This window comes from Diadema antillarum, unplaced genomic scaffold (assembly GCF_040938485.1).
Source record: "Diadema antillarum isolate AM-2024a unplaced genomic scaffold, OU_Dant_1.0 seq00001055_RagTag, whole genome shotgun sequence".
In the NCBI taxonomy this organism is placed as follows: Eukaryota; Metazoa; Echinodermata; class Echinoidea; order Diadematoida; family Diadematidae; genus Diadema; species Diadema antillarum.
This window is the reverse complement of record NW_027271883.1, coordinates 732,582-741,969: the sequence shown is the minus strand read 5'-3', so window position 1 is coordinate 741,969 and position 9,388 is coordinate 732,582. Positions and strand designations below refer to the sequence as shown.

General features: G+C 37.1%; 1 pseudogene; it reads left to right on the top strand.

Moving 5' to 3' along the window:
* The first annotated feature begins 522 nt into the window (after positions 1-522).
* The window catches only part of LOC139743167 (uncharacterized), a 144,647-nt pseudogene continuing 135,781 nt past the window's right edge, over positions 523-9,388 (top strand).

The window sequence follows — 9,388 nt, the reverse complement described above, 5'->3', positions numbered from 1 at the left end:
TGTAGAATTGCAATAGAACAAAAATTAAGACGTGTGATTCTGGGATTTTTTCCAAAAATATGCAATTTTTCAGCTTCAAAGCATTATTTTTTAAAGAAAATGCAGTAAGAACACTACAAAGTATATATTTTCCGAAAGGTACAACTCTCCCCTACCAAATGATACCTAAAACCATGAAAAACACTCCCAGGTGACAATTTTACAAGGGTTTGAATATCGAAAAGCCCGAAAATGGCCAATTGTACATCGTTCAACGTTTTCACCCATATATATATATATATATATATATATATATATATATATATTGAATAATGTAACAAAATAACTCAACGATCTACGCTCTGTGGACTAGTCTGATAATAATCATAGACGCAGTGATGCTAGAATAAAGTATGACTATATCTACGCGCCTCAGCGTTTGAGCTCACATCCGTCAGCAGCCTGTTGTAAACCCCAAAAGCAAATACAAATCCAAATGACAATACCAGTGACAGGAAGTGATGCAAAGGACTTTGGGATATCATGTCGGAGTTCACAGACTATACTCCTAAGTCTGCTTTTGGAATCAGTAATTCTCTCCTCAACCGCAAGGACACTGTTTTACCAGCTCATAATTCGCCGGTAGATGTGAGCAACCAGTTTGCATCCTTCATTGCTGATAAGGTCAATGCTATTAGCTGTGACCTGAATAACCAGTGCAGCAACTTGGTCTTGAACCCCGTGTACGCAAATCAGCAAACTCAACATGAATTTGATTTGTCTGCGGTAACTGCTACTGAACTATACACGGATAATCATGAAGAGTCCTTCTAAGACTTGCAGTCTTGATCCTTTACCTACATGGTTGCTGAAGAAGCATCTTCCGATTTTTGCTCCCTCGCTCAATGATTTGGTAAATGTCTCTCGATCGACAGGAACCTTCCCAGACTCACTGAAGCAAGCTATTTTAATTCCAGTGATAAAGAAATCCTCATGTGAAAAGGACATTCTCAAGAACTACAGACCAGTTTCCAATATTGAATTCAGATCCAAGATCATTGAACGTGTAGTCAGCTTGTTCAGTACATGGACGAGTCTCATCTCTCCGAGTCCTTTCAGTCTGCCTATAAGAGTAACCATAGCTGCGAGACAGCCCTCCTCACAGTCCAAGATGATGTCCTTCGCAGCATTGACAAAAGGAAAGGGGTTATGCTGATAATGCTTGACCTGTCTGCTGCGTTCGATACAATCGATCATGAAATTCTGCTCGATCGCTTACACAACACCTTTGGTATCAAAGGTTCAGCTCTACAGTGCATTGCTTCTTACATCACAAATCGAAGGAGTCGTGTCTGCGTGTCTGGTCACTTGTCTAGGTAGTGTACTTCAGTGGTTAGTATTCCACAGGGATCAGAAATTAGGCCCCTATTGTTCACCATGTATACCAGTCCTCTTGGAAATCTTCGTGCTGAAAATGTTACGTATCATATGAATGCAGATGACGTGCAAATCTATCTTGAGTTTGATCAAAGTGACCCTTCCAATGTTGAACTCACTCTGAATGCACTGTCCAGATGTGTGGGTAAAGTGCAGGAATGGATGACTGTGAACAGGCTTAAACCAGAGTTTCTTGTTCTTGCCTCCCAACGCCATCATAAGCCTGTACAGGACATCAAACTTGCTCTTGGTACAACTCTCATCTCTCCCTCTGATCATGTGCGCAATCTTGGAGTTATCTTTTTGTCTGATGCAAACATGAGCACGCATGTTTCATAGATCTGTAAGGTAGCTAACTACCATGACTACTACATCAGAGATCTGTGGAGGATTAAAAAATGGATTGATGCTTCTGTTTGTTACACAGCAGTCCGTGCACTGGTCTTATCGCGACTCGACTACTGTAATGCTCTTCTTGACGGAATCAGTCAGGCTGATATGGGTCGCTTACAGAGAGCACAGAATGATGCCTCTAGACTTGTGTACCATGTTCGTTTACGTTCTCATGCCACTCCTCTTATACGTCAACTCCACTGGCTGCCATTAAAGCAAGAATATCCTTCAAGCTTCTCCTACTGGTCTACAGGGTAGTCAACAATAGAGCTCCAGAGTACATTGGGGAGTGTCAGGTACGACACTCTCTCTCGTCTTTTATTATCCCTTACCTTCACTCAACCACACACGAATAAAAAAATGGCTGGCGATGCAGCTTCCTCTTCTTCTGCTCCTAGGCTGTGGAATAAGCTCCCTCCTGTTCTGAAATCATCACTAACACTTGATCATTTCAAACAGAACTTGAAGACTCACTATTTTGACGTCCCTGAATGTAATGTCGCTGCCTCGTAAATTGTGTATATTTTACTTCCGGTGGCGACCTGGGATAAGATCTCATAGCGCCTTGTATCCAGTGGAAAAGGTGCCCTAAAAATGTATGCTATTATTCTTATGATTATTATTACTAATATCACTATTATCAGTATCATAATTATTATTGTTGTTATTATTATTATTATCATTACTATTATTATAAGAGGTATAAATGACGCCATCGTCCAAGCCATTTTTGCCACGGATTATTACGTGGATCGGCGCTCGCAGCATTTGCGCGAACTATACGGAAAATCCCGCATTACGTTTATGCTAGCAGTGCCAGATACCCATAGCACCTGGGTCGAGAGGGACATAGTGGGTGAAAACATCTTGCCCAAGGACGTAACCACTGGACGGGATTCAAGGTCGGGTCATCTGATTTGGATGAGGTAGTCTATTTCAATATGCTACAACCCCCTTTTTTGAGCAGAGAAACAAAACTTTTAAAAACCTTAAACATAATACACTTAACAATGATGGTGGCATAGGATGCTCGCATATTTCAGAAATGTAGCAATGTATTTCCATTGCAATACCGCTTGCTTGCAAGATTTCCTGTGTGTATAATCTGTGCATGCTTTCTCTTTTGTTTCTGGTTCCTTAATCCCCAACTCCTGCATTCGCATGGTGAGGCGCCCATGTCGTCAGCCTTTTTATAGTTCTAGATTTTTAAGACATTCTTATTCTTCATCCAAATGATCATAATATTATATTATGGAATGCCATAGTCAGTATAACTGATTTATAGTTATTCAAATATAAGAATAAGAAAATCATCCGGAGGTCTCCTTTCAGATGACTACGTTCACTGTCTCAGAAAAATGTGGTACAAGAGGAGTTTCCACCGTGGTCTATTAAGAGGTAAAGGTTTACAGTGTGCTCTTTCACAATCTCTCTGTGAGTAAAATTCAATGTCTGGCGACTTTTCGTTAGTTTTGTAGTGCAGGGTCACATACACTTGATTATACACATTATTACTATCTCCTCAACTACTGTAACTATGCCATAGCTCATTATGCTGATTGCGACATTTTTGAAACTGGCATAATTTAAGATTAAAAATTGGTGTTGTGAATGGATCCCTCGTTGGACAAAGCCCTTTAGAAGTGCATTTGAAGAGTTTGTTTGCAAAAATCGATAAGTCCATATTTGCCAAATGGAGATATTTGCGATTAAAGGTCAAGAAAAATAAAGAGAATAAAAATAAAATTTTTGCTTCTTTTCACCATAACTTCAAAAAAATTACCTTTACATGTAGTGACCAATATATCATTTAAAAGGTACTGTTTTGTACTTTATGACAGAGACCGTATTTCAAAATCTTCACAAAATTGACTTATCGGTTTTTGCGTACAAACTCTTCATTTCTTATGGTTTCTTGGTTCCTGCATTGAAGTAAGCATTGCATTACATCTTTTACATATTGCTAATCGCTGATTTGATTAAAAAAAAAAAAAAAATCAAGGTTACAAAGGTGGCAACCGGGCAAAGTTTATTTCAGTACCATTCTAGAACAAAAATCACCACCAACAACAACAGAAACCTTGTACTTAAAAGCTTTTCCCTTTCTGAAAAAATTCTTCAAGACTAATTGATTCCTTGTTTTTGTCACGCACAGTTGATGACAATTACTCGGCGGATTTTGTTCAGTCTAGAGTGACAGGTATCCTGCGACTACCTAGACATGATGCATTTTGGCCGCAGGGATGTTCGTATCATCTACTTCTTCCCAAGGCCAACCGCTTTGCCTTGTATTTTGAAGGCAATAGCACTATAGACATAACGGTTACCATCACCGCAGGATACGTCAATTCTTCTGCTCGAAGACTCGATCCCCTCACGTTCAATGGATCATATTCAAGGGTGATTTTAGTACATCATAGCAACATATGGATGAACGTGATATTCTTCGATCAGGAAGTCGGCTCAGTGGGCTTTGCAGTGAACTATGTGGCAGGTTAGCGCAGAATTGTTTGAAATTAGATAAGATGTGTAAACAAACTTTGCAAGCAGGGAAACAAAAAATATACCAAACTAATGTTGAAGAAATGATCAGAGCGTAATTGTAAACGAGAAGATTAAATATTCAGATACGTTGCATTAATCTAATTAGATTCAGCACTTGTTCAATGACCAAATACACACAAAAAGATAACCATGAGCAATATGACTGTGTACATGCAAGAATAACTCTTTATTAGTGCTGTATCGACTTTTTTTAATTCTAACGTGCTGAATTTTGCCTTCACAGAGTGTATAGAAGAAGACAGGCGGCCCGAAGGTAAGTACAAGAAAGTCTTTTGAATCCGATTCACATTTGTGTCATTTTTTTCTCCTTTCTCGCACTTAAAACTGAAGCAAATTTTCAGAGGAGGTAAGAGATAGCTTTAATGAAACAAATGAAGTATTCATCGGTGACCGATATATAATTGATAGTGCAAGAAGGGGTCCCGGTCCGTGTACAGAACCAGTGAATATCCTTCATTATTTATTCAGTGGGAGAAAAAAAGGGCATTCACGGACGTAGCTAGTTCAACAAGTGTGTAATCTATTCCCAAGTTGTCCGTCTTTTTAAGACCTTCATCCGGGCTTTGAAGTGATACATAAAATAACTCACGGGTATTAGCATGGCCACACTCGTTGGCAGTATAAGTCTAACGATAACATGTGTCTACAATGACCATGTCATCAATGGGTTCGTTGTTGTTTTACAAGATATGGTAATGATATAAATGAATCATTTCATATGACTGGGTATAAATGCAGAATACTCACTGATGGCTCCGAGTATCGTATATTGCCATATCATAATGTAACAGATGTCGTTCATCTAAAAGAAAATCGTTGGGTTTAATGTAGCCATTTGCGGAGTTACCATACGTTTGTTCTCCACCAGAGGCTTCTCAATCGATTCGGAAAGGTAGTCTAGCTGGTTCTAGCTGTTGGTTTGGTAGGATGTAAAGAGATGAAGTTGATTCTTGAAGATACAGCGAACAGCTGAAGTCTGGCTGGTTTGACCCATTTTTCATATTTTCCGTCTTGACACAAAATCAGTGCGTGCGGCTTTTTTGTTAATTTTGTGGTGCACGGTCTCATAACATAATATGCTTAAATTCTGCCGCCATCCGATATCAAGATGCTGAATCAAGATGTAATGGCAGAGGGTAATGAAGACACCTGGCTTTGTTTTGTCTTCACTTTCCATCTGACAAAAAAAGCTGGATAGCCCGCTTGAAATTATCAGGGGGGCGTTTCATCAACGAGTTCGTCGGAGGTTTTCTCCGACAAATTTGCTATCAGCCAATCAGACGCAAGGATTTCAGTAGCTTTTAACAGTTGTCAGTGTAAATCACTGACAAAAAGTTTCATGAAACGGTTCCCAGGTCTGTTTGAAGCTGGCCAGTTGTATGTACTTAGGGTGGACCATTTCACCGGCAAATGCACCCTGCTCTTTACGATAAAAATAAAGTGTTGGACTTAATTTTCTTCTAAACGGTGTAAAATCGTCAATTGCCGATTCTTGATGGCATTGTCCTCGAAGTTATGAAAACAGCAAATATCATCCCTTACTAAAAAGAAAGTGACAAATTGTAATGTTGATGATTACCGACTAGTTACTTTGTTTTGTATATTGAACTGAATTTTTCTTTCAAAAATACTTATAAAGGAACGATTTATTTTGGTTACATGCAATAACATTTGTGACCGTACCTCACAAACAAACAAAAGTCGCAACCCATGATATCAAGTAAGGACTCAAAAGAGGTGAAATGGATCAACCAAGTCAGTTTTGGCTTTTTCATATTTCCTAAAACAGCTATTTTCTTCTACATTCTATATATATATATAATTCAATACCTGAAAATAAGAACGACCCAAGTCCATTAGAGAACACTTTGAAGAAAAAAAATAGAAATGAATAAATAACTTCCAATTGCTTAAAGTGTTTTCAGTTATTGGGATGTAACTCATACAAGTTTGAACATAAAACTGTCACTTGAATGAATACCTGTATTTTAATAACTTCGTAAATGGTTTGCAAAGACGATAGCCAAATTTGGACTTTGGTCGTTCTTATATTTAGATATTCAATTACATTAGATCGTCAGATGATATTTCTTTTTTATCTCTTTTCGGCTGACTCTTTTTTTTTTTTGCACTATAATCCTTTTACCCTTGCAGATACAATTAACTCCGAATTTGAAAATCTCCCCCAATGGATAAAAGCAATTAAATTATCTCTCAATATTGAAACACACACACACATAGACACACACACAAAATAAACGCACACACACATATCCTCTTTAGCAAACCCACAGAGGAACTGCCTGTTGATATTGTTTTTGATGATACCCTACTGGAAAATATTTCCTATTTCCAATTTCTCGGAATAAGTGTAGATAATAAGCTTTCATATAAATTCTATATTGATAGACCATGCAAAACTATTTCACGAAACATTTTTTTAATGATTAACAAGCATAAATTTTGTCTTTCTTTTAAAGGATGACACCTACATTACATTTAGCCCTAATGTAGCCTCATTCAAATTATGATATTCTTACGTGGAGAAATACACATCGAACATACATAGATTCCATAACAAAAGAAATCATTCTGTCTTATATGTTATACTGCATATTTTTTCCCATGCTTACCCGTCATTTTTTTTGACACAAAATATTGAAAATTTAGAATATGTATTATTTTGTTTAATCTACAACATTTATGTATGATAAGAATAAAAATGATTTTTTCTAAATATAATTCAAACAATCTTTCGAAGAAATCAATTTATTCACTATTACCAAACAAGGCGATTGAATGAATATTCCATTTGCCATTTTTGGGAGATCACCGCTGGCTCAAAACACCTTAATCTACGATGGGCCAAAATTGGAATTCACTTCATGACAATACAGAACTATAATGTGACCGTGCACCTCAAAACGAACATAAAGTCGCACACACTGATTTTGCGTAAGGACTGAAAATAAGTGAAATGGGTCAACCTAACCGAACTTGACTTTTTCATTTTTTTCTGAAAGAGCGGGTCTTCTTTTACATTATGCTAAAATTTGGTATCATAAAACGGGCAGGTAAGTGTGTTTTTTTTAGCAGTTTATCTCGAACATTTTTGGTAGAATAGTGTGATTAGGTGTGTCTTTAGAATCCCTTTTTCATTTCTGAAAAACCTTGTCCATACTCTTCACTTTCAACTCTAATAACTTTTGAAACGATAGTGCTACTGCTTTGAAAGTTGGCATTAATCATGGACGGAATAGGTTAATGAGGCATGCTTAATTCAGATTAATCTGATAATCTCTTCATTGTTGTTACTCTGGTGGTTTACTTTCTGTTTTTGTCCCATTCATCGCACAGCCAGCACGGTTTGGTAAAGATTAAGCGCTTGAATAAACACAGTACTTCAGAGCCTCTTTTCTCAGTTAACACTTTTCCTGAGTTTGTGCTTTCTTTCCAATATTTAGATAGGTTAGGATAGTCCATTTTATTTGAGTTATACATCATTTCAAAGCTTAAAGTCTGCTCTTTTAGAATATGGTCTTAACTAAAAATTCATGTCTGGCGACTTTGTTTGTTTGTTATTGCAAAGAAAGCACAAACTCAGGAAAAGTGTGAACTGAGAAAAGAGGCTCTGAAGTACAGTGTCTATTCAAGCGCTTAATCTTTACCAAACCGTTGTGGCTGTGCGATGAATGGAACAAAAAACAGGAAGTAATCCACCAGAGTAACAACAATGAAGGGATTACCAGATTAAACTGAAATTAAGAATGCCTCATTAACAAATTCTGTCCATAATCAATGCCAAATTTTAAAGCAGTAGCAATATTCTTTCAAAAGTTATTAGAGTATTTAGGTATTATTATTGAAATTGAAGAGTGTGGACGAGGTTTTTCAGAAATGAAAAAGGGATTCTAATGGACACATCTAATCACACTATTCTACCAAAAATGTTCGAGATAAACTGGTAAAAAACACACTTTCCTGCCCGTTTTATGATACCAAATTTTAGCATAATGTAAAAGAAGACCCGCTGTTTCAGAAAATATAACAAAGTCAAGTTCGGCTAGGTTGACCCATTTCACTTATTTTCAGTCCTCACGCAAAATCAGTGTGTGGGACTTTATGTTCGTTTTGAGGTGCACGGTCACATATTATGATCATGAGACTTTTAAGGATGATTTTCTAATAAAATTGATGATATCTAGTATGCCTATTAGACAAAAAAGAGGAGTTTGTCATAGGTGCAAATTGTTTAAAAATTAGTTGCCATGATAACTCTGAAACAATATATTGGATTGCCTAGTGCTTGAATACTCCCATAGCAACTGTCGCTGTATATACTTATTGAATGATGCACTGGAGTTGCAAATCATTATACATTATTCGCCACGTGATGAGTTATATACACGCTGGAATACTGAAATGCTATCTAGTCGTGTACATGTCATGAAACTCTTTTGCAATGACTTTGTTACAATGTGGATGAAAATACTTTTCAAAATTTGTTCAGGTTATCAGAGAGAAAGAGAAATGCTCTGTTACCTCAGTAATTGTGTTTGTCGTCCAAAGAGAGGAAAAGAAGGTATATATATTATGAAAAGTTTCATGTAACTCTAACGATAGTAATCCGTTATATACCTTTGAGGTTCTGATGGTACTGTAGAATTTGTATTTGTCACGCCGGGTTCAGTTAAGGATTTGCGTTAAAGGGGATGGCTTGTAACTGATCAGTGGAAATCAGTGGGAATGCTGGGGGATGATTGTTCCAATCCTTTATGAGTTTAATATGTATCTATTTGTTGTTTGAAAAATTATTTGCTTCAGATCGATCTCATATTCAAGTAGTGTGCAGTTTAATGTTTCCAGATTAAGCATGCCTGTATAGTAAGATGACGGAGTGATCGCTAACGGGCTATGAGACCATTCTGAAGCAAATAATTTTCACACAACAATAGATATATGTGACCCTGCACCTCGAAACAAAACAAAAAGACGCCAGACATGAATTTTTAGC